The sequence below is a fragment of the Schistocerca serialis genome, chromosome 2 (genome assembly GCF_023864345.2).
Source record: "Schistocerca serialis cubense isolate TAMUIC-IGC-003099 chromosome 2, iqSchSeri2.2, whole genome shotgun sequence".
NCBI lineage: Eukaryota > Metazoa > Arthropoda > Insecta > Orthoptera > Acrididae > Schistocerca > Schistocerca serialis.
Window position 1 is genome coordinate 1,113,439,003 of NC_064639.1, and position 10,244 is coordinate 1,113,449,246.

A 10,244-nucleotide genomic window follows, 5' to 3' on the forward strand; every position below is an offset into this window, starting at 1 on the left:
CTCAGTGTGTCCCATATTTGCCCTTTCTTCGCAGATTCTGTAAAGGGCATCTCCATTCCTTCTCTTATCAGGCCTCGTAGCTTTCAATATTGTTCTACTGTACCAGATCTCAAATGTTGGTAGTCTCTTTTTCTCTGGTTTTCTCACAGTCCATGATTCACTACCATACCTGTTTCACAAATTATTTCTTCATACTGAGGCCGGTTCCCGGGTTCGATTCCCGGCGGGGTCAGGGATTTTCTCTGCCTCGTGATGGCTGGGTGTTGTGTGATGTCCTTAGGTTAGTTAGGTTTAAGTAGGTCTAAGTTCTAGGGGACTTATGACCACAGCAGTTGAGTCCCATAGTGCTCAGAGCCATTTGAACCATACTGAGGCCTATATTTGATGCTTGTAGACTTCTTTTGGGCATGAATTCCCACTTTGGCTGTGCTAGTCTGTTTTCGATATCCTCCTTGCTTCGCCCGTCACAAATTATATCCTTTCAAGGTAACAGAATGCTTTTACTACATCTAACTCGATCACCACATTTGATCTTATCATTAAGATTATCGCTAATATTATTTCTGCTACTGTTCGTTATTTTCGTACTTTCCGTGCATGTTGCAATAATACCCTAAAACCTCTACTTCAGAACGATAAATGATTAACACCTATAATAGTTTACATTATACACTAGTTAAAGTATAGGCATCAGGCAAGGGTAAAAACAAATCATTAGCTTACATGAAACTTTTACACTTTCAGGTTACATGAAGTTGTGGATGTACTATAAATATGTAGCCTTAAGGAACAAATGTAGATCAAATTCACCCCCACAATAATAAAATCACAAATTATGGTGGCTATTGTCATTAGAAGGTGCTTCACAAATGCAACTAGTGAACTGATGTCGCATCGACGTCTCTTGATCTGAGGCAAATTTAGAACGAGAGAGAGCTGTATACGTATGAGCGGAATAAATGTACAAAAGTTTTCTACCCGAAGAGTACAATAAAATCGCTGCCTGCAGGGATATTTAATATTTTAAAATTTCGGCCTTTTGGGGTTACTCTCAGTCCATATTCTGTACTCATTACTGTGTTCATTGCATTCACCAGGACTTGTAAATCTTCCTAGCTTTAACTGAGAACAGTTATGTCATCAGCGAATCATAACTGATATCGATTCACCCTCAATTTTAATCCCACTCTTGAATCTTTTTTTTATTCCGCCATTGCTTCTTTGATGTACAAATTGAACAGTAGGAGTCAACGACTACTTCCCTGTCTTATACCGCTTTAATCCAAGCAATTCGCTCTTGGTCCTTGTTCATACTGTGTAATATTCGTCTCTCGCAATTCTTTACTATTACTTGTCCCAGAATTTCGGACAACTAGCGCCATTCTACGTTGTCGAACGTTTTTCTAGGTCAACAAATCACACGATTTTCTCTTGATTTATCAAAAACTCATAGATATATCGTTTTTGAATTTGTTAAATTTTCTTTGCTCAGCCCTCGCCTCTTCCGATCTGTCTGTGCTCGCCCAGAAACTCTTCTCTATCTCAAGCAGCTGTTGGTCGGTCACATGTATTAACCGTTGGTTAATCGAAAACATTTTATCGTCTTCAGTAGTAATGATATTTAAAGCAACAGCATTTGCTGTGTCCAGAATGGCATCAAGTTTCGGGGGAAAAAAGCTGTCTTACATCTTTGATGACCTTCGGGTGCGTTTTTGTCGTTACCTCCATTGCTGACGGAAGGCTTCAAATTATAGTACGTAGTTTTGCTTCTGCTGCGTAGGTAGTAAAACTTTTTTTCTAATGAAACGTCACTTTCCGTACACACAGAGTGGTATTTTCAGGCATGGTTAATTCACACACCCGCAAAAAAAAAAAAAAAAAAAAAAAAAAAAAAAAAAAAAAAAAAAGGTTCAAATGGCTCTGACCACTATGGGACTTAACATCTATGGTCATCAGTCCCCTAGAACTTAGAACTACTTAAACCTAACTAACCTAAGGACATCACACAACACCCAGTCATCACGAGGCCACCCGCAAAATCTGAACGAAGCTCTTTGACGTTCGTCTGATCAATAAAATTGTTAATTGGAGATATTTCATGATAGTAACGCCCGAGTATTTCAATTTTCTCCAGTAAATGAACTGAGAAGGTGCATCGTCCATTCTATGACTGTTGTCTTCTCTCGGAAACCAAAGACTGTTGGAGAAGTCCGGCTGGGATGCACTGACCCGTCATGTCACACAGCCTTTGCCATTCCTGATACGGAAACCCATTAATTTAATCAGGCAGAGGTAAAAAAACTGCCTACATGTGCAATGAATGATTTTATCATGGAGAAGTGTTACTTTGCGAAATTGATGTTTTGATTTTTATGGATTATCTGATTTTGAGAGCGTTCGGGCACCAGTCCTTCTTATCCTACTTATTCGATGTTTCACGCAGCTCATTCGCACCAAAAGGGCATCCAGAACTGGATTTAGCTCCAAAAATCATAAAAAAATCAAAGCCGAAATAGTGAACATCAAAGTGTGGTGTCTGACCAACCATTTTTACTCATTAAATTCGAGATTTACGCTACACTTGAATCGCTGTCCTATTAACTCAAGTCTCAGCATTACAGGCGGCCACATCGTCGGCCAGTTCTCGAGAAAGAATGTGCAAGACATTTTATGGCTCGCACTACTAATCATTGACGAATGTACAACGTAGCAAATGCGTCAGCAAATATGTACAATATTTCTTTGTTAACAGTTCATACAGAATACAACTCTGTTATACTCACAGACACTAGAATAATTGCGCGCACTCGGGAAGTCTAGGAAATGTAACTGACATCTAATAACGCATGGCCGCGCGGCATTAGCCGAGCCGTCTAAGGCGCTGTAGTCATGGACTGTTCGGCTGATCCCGGCGGAGGTACGAGTCCTCCCTCGGGCATGGGTGTGTGTGTTTGTTCTTAGGATAATTTAGGTTAATTAGTGTGTAAGCTTAGGAACTGATGACCCTAGCAGTTAAGTCCCATAAGATTACACACATTTGAACATTTTAATGACGCATGTATGCTATCTGTGCTGGTGCCTTAAGTTGTATCCGAGATAGCAGCAGAGCTTCGGACTGGAATCGTTTTTTCATGAAGAATGTTTTCCTTCTATGATTTTCGGAGCTCATTACGTAACTTTGTCTCAACAAGTGCAATGCATTCTTCCGATTACGCTAATATGAATACTAGTCAGGAAACGAAAATTTTCTTTAACTTCTTTCCGTCATCGGTAGACTATTACATAATTATGATACAAAGTGAAATACCTGTTTTTCATTGGTAACTACTCTCTCTGTCTCTGTTTTACAAAAGAAACCATTTCGTCAGTTGGATGAAATGTAGCGACACCGGAATCCGAAGAAAAGGTACACATCTGCATGTCATCGCGGCGACTGTCAGAGGCTGTGCATAAAACGTGGGCAATCTTTCCGGCAGCACAAAAAGCGTCTGGACAGTAGCTTTCGGCGTTGAGCAAAAGCTATTACTACTTGCTTCGAACTCAAGCCGAAGTTAAGCTACACACTTGTGGTCGTATTGCGAGGCGATCGATGCGAAACTACTCCAAGGGGATACGAGATCTTGTCAGAGTGTCGTTCTCAGAAAAGAGATGGGATGCTGAAAGGAAGGATCAGTAGAACGAAGAACTGTACTGTCGAGACCGTTAAGCGCTCTCGCATTAAAGTTCCCAGTGGAGGAAGAAAGACAATGATTTTGTGTGTGTAAATCAAGCGAAATCAAATCAGACCAAGACATGTATGTATCAGGGAATAACAAGCATAATGCTAGAGCTAGAAGGAGCTGTACACGTTACAACACATACATTGCAATAATTCAGCAAGTATCTCAGGACGTAGGGTAGAACTCCCACCCTGTGATGAAGAGGTGGGGACCTGAGAGGTATTCGTGCCTAGCCATATAAAATCAGTCAGTAGACGGATAATTAAAAGAAATTAAGTAAAGATGAGAATAGTGTAAGTGAATATCTGCAACACATTCAATGCCGATCACAGGCAAATGGCAAAAGATTCTGGAGTAGTCCCCCATTCGGATCTCCAGTAGGGGACTGCCAAGGGGGAGGTTACCATGAGAAAAAAAGTTGAAAAATCAACGAAACAATAACGTTCTACGAGTCTAGGCGCGGAATGTCAGAAACTTTAACGAGGCAGGGAAACTAGAAAATCTGAAAATGGAAATGCAAAAGCTTAATCTAGATATAGTAGGGGCCAGTGAAGTGAAGTGGAAAGAACACCGGGATTTCTGGTCAAGTGTAGGGTAATATTAACAGCAGCAGAAAATGGTACAACGGGAGTAGGATTTGTTGTGAATTGGAAGGTAGGGCAGAGACTGTGTTACTGTGAGCAGTTCAGTGACAGGGTTGTTCTTATCAGAATCGGCAGCAAACCAACAACGATAGTTCAGGTATACATGCCGACGTCGCAAGCTGATGCTGCAGATGATGAGATAGAGAAAGTGTATGAGATATTGAAAGGGTAAAACAGTATGTAAAGGGGTATGAAAATCTAATAGTTATGGGAGACTGGAATGCAGTTGTAGGGGAAGGAGTAGAAAAAAAGGATAGAGAAGAATATGGGCTTGAGACAAGGAATGAGAGAGGAGAGAGACTAATTGAGCTCTGTAACAAGATTCAATTAGTACTAGCGAATACTCTGTTCAGGAATCACAAGAGGAGCAGGTATACTTGGAAAAGGACCGGTGATACGGGAAGATTTCAGTTACATTACACCAACGTCAGACAGAGATTCCGAAATCATATACTGGATTGTAAGGCGTACCCAGGAGCAGATATAGAGTCAGATCACAATATAGTAGTGATGAAGATTAGGCTGAAGTTAAAAACATTAGGCAGGAAGAATCAACATGCAAAGAAGTGGGATACGGAAGTATTAAGGAATGAGGAGATACGGTTGAAGTTCTCTAAGGCTATGGATACAGCAATAAGGAATAGCTCAGCAGGCAGTACAGTTGAGGAGGAATAGACATCTCCAAAAACGGCTATCACAGAAGTTGGGAAAGAAAACATAGGCACAAAGAAGGTAACTGTGAAGAAAGCATGGGTAACAGAAGAAATACTTCAATTGATGGATGAAAGAAGGAATTACAAAAATGTTCCGAGGCACTCAGTAATACAGAAATACAAGTTGCTAAGAAATGAAATAAATATGAAGTGCAATGAAGTTAAGACGAAATGGGTGAAGGAAAACTTTGAAGACATCGAATAAGAAACAATTTTCGGAAGGACAGAGCATATAGGCAAGTCAAAACAACCTTCGGTAAAATGAAAAGCAGGGGTGATAACATTAAGAGTGCAACGGGAATTCCACTGTTAAATGCAAAGGAGAACGTGGATAGGTGGAAAGAACACACTGAAAGCAGCTATGGGGGGGGGGGGGGGGGAAGATTTGTCTGATATGATAGAAGAAGAACCACGAGTTGATTTAGAAGAGATAGGGGATCCAGTATTAGAATCAGACTTTAAAAGAGCTTGGGATCAGTTAAGATCAAATAAAGCAGAAGGGATAGATAACGTTCAATCAGAATTTCTAAAATAATTGAAGGAAGTAGCAACAAAACAACTATTCACGTTAGTGTATGGAGGGTATGAGTCTGGCGACATACCATCTGACTCGGAAAAGTCTCATCCACGCAATACCAAAGACGGCAAGAGCTGAAAAGTGCGACAATTATCGTATATCAGCTTAACACCTCATGCACCCAAGTTGCTTACAAGAATAATATACAGACGAATGGAAAAGAAAATTGAGGATGCGCTAGGTGACGATCAATTTTGCTTTAGGAAAGGTAAAGGCACGAGAAAGGCAATTCTGACATTGCGCTTAATAATTGAAGCAAATCTAAAGAAAAACGAAGACACGTTCATAGGATTTGTTGACGTGGAAAAAGTGTTGGACAATACATAATGGTGCAAGATGTTCGAAATTCTGAAAAAAGTGGGGGTAAGGTATAGGGAGAGACGGGTCAAATACAATACGTCCATCAGCCAAGAGGGAATAATAAGAGTGTAAGGGTGTAAGACAAGGATGTAGCCTTCGCCCCTACTGTTCAATCTGTTCATCGAGGAAGCAATGATGGAAATAAATGAAACGTTCAGCAGTGGAATTAAAATTCAAGGGGAAAGGATATCAATGACAGGATTCGCTCATGACATTGCTATCCTGAGTAAAAGTGAAGAAGAGTTACATGATCTGCTGAAGAGAATGAACAGTCTAATGAGTACAGAGTATGGATTGAGAGTAAATCGAAGAAAGACGAAGGTAATGAGAAGTAGTAGAAATGAGAACAGCGAGGAAACATCAGAATTGCCGGGCACGAAGTAGATGAAGTTAAGGAATTGTTCTACCTAGGCAATAAAATAACCAATGACGCAAGGAGTATATCAAAAGCAGACTAGCAATGGCAAAAAGAGCATTCTTGGCCAAGAGAAATTTACTAGTATCAAATATAGGGCTTAATTTGAGGAAGAAATTTCTCGACTACAACACTGTATGTAGTGAAACATGGACTGTGGGAAAACCGGAACAGAAGACAATCGAAGCTATTGAGATGTGTTGCTACAGACAAATGTTGAAAATTGCGTGGACTGCTAAGGTAAGGAATGAGGAGGCTCTGCGCAGAAGGGAGAGGAAAGGAATATAGGGAGAACACTGATAAGGAGAAGGGATAGGATGATAGGTCATCTGTTAAGACATGAGGGAACAACTTCCATAGTACTACAGGGAAGTGTAGAGGGCATCAACTATAGGGGAAGACAGAGATTGGAAGACATCCAGCAAATAACTGAGGACGTAGATTGCAAGTGCTATTCTGAGATGAAGAGGCTTGCACAGGAGAATAATTTGTGGCGGGTCACATCAAACCAGTCGGAAGACTGACAACCAAAGAAAAACCAAACTTGACGGTCTTTTGGCCGTGTGAAAACGTCAAGTTTCTACGTCAATGTAATGAATAGATAGATGATTTAAGTCCAGTACTTTGACACTTGCAAACTCACTAATCGAAACATAGAGATGATGTATCTGTAAGCGATGTTCAAAAACTGTCCTTCTGAGAGCGCTGCTGCAGCGTGTATGCAACGTAGCGTGACCTCGATGCGTGTGTATAAGCAGCGACATGTAGGCAAAAGATTAATGTTTCATTCGTGACTTTCTGACGTGCGGGCTGTGAATTTGGAAACGTGAAGTATGGTGACGTTATTACAAAACGCGTCCGAACAGAACCAACATGCTGTTATTCTTTCTTGGCTGGAGAAGGACAAACAACAGATAATGAAGAATGTACACATGGCAGTATCTCTGCCGAAAACCACATTTGTGAAAAGGTGCACCAAGTTCTGTACGATCACATTCGACCCCATTTCACAAATGTCGTAATGCAGAACTTATGTCAACTCAAATAGAAGATATTCGAGCATCCGTCATATAGTCTTGATCCCTCCCTATGCGAATACCACACCTTTGGTTATTTATGTATTTATTTAGCGTATGGCTCATAACATCACAGTAAAAATTACAGAAACAACACCATTTAAAAAAAATCACGTATGTATAAATAGAACAATAAATAACAGTTTGTATATAAGGTCACCACCAATTGTAAATTTACATTCACAGGAGGGCAATCACAAACAAACGTCCAGCTTAGATAATATATAGTCGATTGCCTCTTGAGTCGCCATTAGGAAATCCTGAGGGTCACCCTCATATGCCCTCACTGGGCATTCCCGCACGATGTGTTTGACCGTCTGTCTCTCAGCGCCACAGTCGCAAGCGGCCAAAGAGGTTTACCCCATCTGTGAAAGGAGTCGGAGCATCTTCCACAGTTGGTTCTGATGCGATTAAGAGGGCAATCAAATCCTTTTGGGTTACCAAAGATGCATGGCATACTGTGACAGTTTACTGCTGTTCTGCTCTCCCATTCCTCTTTCCATCGGTCATTTATTTCAAAGTTCGTTTGGTGCAGCGCCTGTGCGGTGTCTAGTGGAGGGTGCCTAGATCGGAGTTGGTTTCCTTGGATGTCGTATCTTCATGGATTTGTAACTAAGGATTGGTCATGATTCTTTGAAATTCCCTAACCAGAGCGTGTTCTCGGCGCAGGTTATGAGGGGCTGTGTTACTGAGAACGGGCAGCCACACTGTAGGAGTTGGCCTGATTGTGCCTGATGTAATACGCATTGTTGCATTAAGTTGGCTATCTACCATGTGTGTGTGTTTGCTGTTGAGCCACACTGGGGCACAGTATTCTGCCACTGGATGCACCAAGCCAAGTGCGGATGTTCTTAAGGTAGATGTTGTGGAGCCGCAAATGGTTCCACAGCGCTTCTGCAATATGTTGTTGCGTGTTTTAAGTTTCGCTGCAGTTTTCGTCAGGTGTTCTTTGAATGTTAGTGTCCTATCCAGGGTAACCCCAAGGTACTTTGGGTGTTTGTTGTGATTTAGTAATTTCCTGTCTAGATATACATGTAGTTCTCTGTTGGCCATTTTGTTGTTCAAATGGAAGGCAGATACTTCCGTCTTTGTAGCACTAGGTTGTAGCCCCCATTTTCTAAAGTACTCGCTGAGAATCCCTAGGTCACTCGTAAGGATATCTTCGGTAGTTTCTATATTACTGTGGGCTGTTGCCAGGGCCCAGTCGTCAGCATAACCAAAGTTGCGCGATCTGGTTGCAGGCATATCAGTGATGTAAAGGCTGCAAAGAAGGGGCGCAAGGACAGAGCCTTTGGTTCCGGTCGACGATTCCTGTAGTACGGTGATGTGCAGCTGGCACTGGCGGACTTATTCACGCAGTAGGATACGGTGTTTTGCCGATCGAGTATCTGCACAATTGTGCGTCGGTGGGATACCTCGCTGCTCTCGGCGGTTTTGTCTTATTGGCGTACCACTGCTGGACGTTTTTGGTTCAAATGGCTCTGAGCACTATGGGACTCAACTGCTGAGGTCATTAGTCCCCTAGAACTGAGAACTAGTTAAACCTAACTAACCTAAGGACATCGCAAACATCCACGCCCGAGGCAGGATTCGAACCTGCGACCGTAGCGGTCCTGCGGTTCCAGACTGCAGCGCCTTTAACCGCACGGCCACTTCGGCCGGCGACGTTTTTGATCGTCCCTTATACATACTGGTCTGGCCTAGTGATTTACCAGTAAAGCGCGTGCTTGGAAACCGAGTGGTCGCGGATTGAATCTTGGTCGGACGACTGATTTTGCAATCTTCATTTTAGCCTGACAGTCACCTGTCAGCGAGGAGTCAGCCGAAACAACACTTTGTTCGAATTCCCCAGTAAAGTCTAGGTCCCGTCTGTCCCGTTGGATAAATGGAATAGGGTTGATAGGGTTGGGGACGCGAGGTCACCGAAGTCGCTTCAGATAGAAAGACTTGGACCAGGTCATTGAGCCACACCAAATTATTATTATCTTTTCTCATAAGTAAATTTGCACGGGACCCACAGAGCGCGAGGTCTCCTCGCATCCTCGCATTTGTCCAGTTCATTTTTCTTAGATTAACTTTCCTAGCTAACGATATCAAGGGGGACTGATGACCTTAGCTGTTTAGTCCCCCTTAAACATCCCAACAACCACCACCACCAACGATATCAAGTTCAAGCAGTTTTGAAATAGATTTTTCTGTGTTCTGTGAAAGATCCAGGAACCAAGAGTGTTAACACTGTAAGAAAAATCGCACCGCCACAAGTAAAAAAAGAGGACATCGGGCAGTAATGATTCTCAGAGTTTTTGATAAATGTAGTTCGCATCTCATAGCTACTACACAGAAGTTAGCACAAGGTATCAAATACTTCGACGTTAACAAGGAAAACGAGAAAAACAGGCTACTGAAGTCACTAACTAGTCTGAGGATAAGAAAGTACAGGTTTTTACCGTCCATTAGGATAGTAAGTTACTACCATGATTAACAGTAACAGCACGGTAGACGAAATTCCTGTGATTATTTGAAGTTGTGATAATGAGCGGCTCTTTGGAGGGCCTGCATTCCGACCTGCGACTGGAAAAGAGCACGTTTTAGGTGTATATGAAACTCTCACTAAAAGGGATGTTCGGGCTTACGTTAAAGCATCAGTTTCTGACACATCATCATCAAATACGGGAACTTGAGGTTGAAGACGTTTCTGAAAAAGACGTCTTGTGTTTACCATGCAGGCTTCACGAAATGA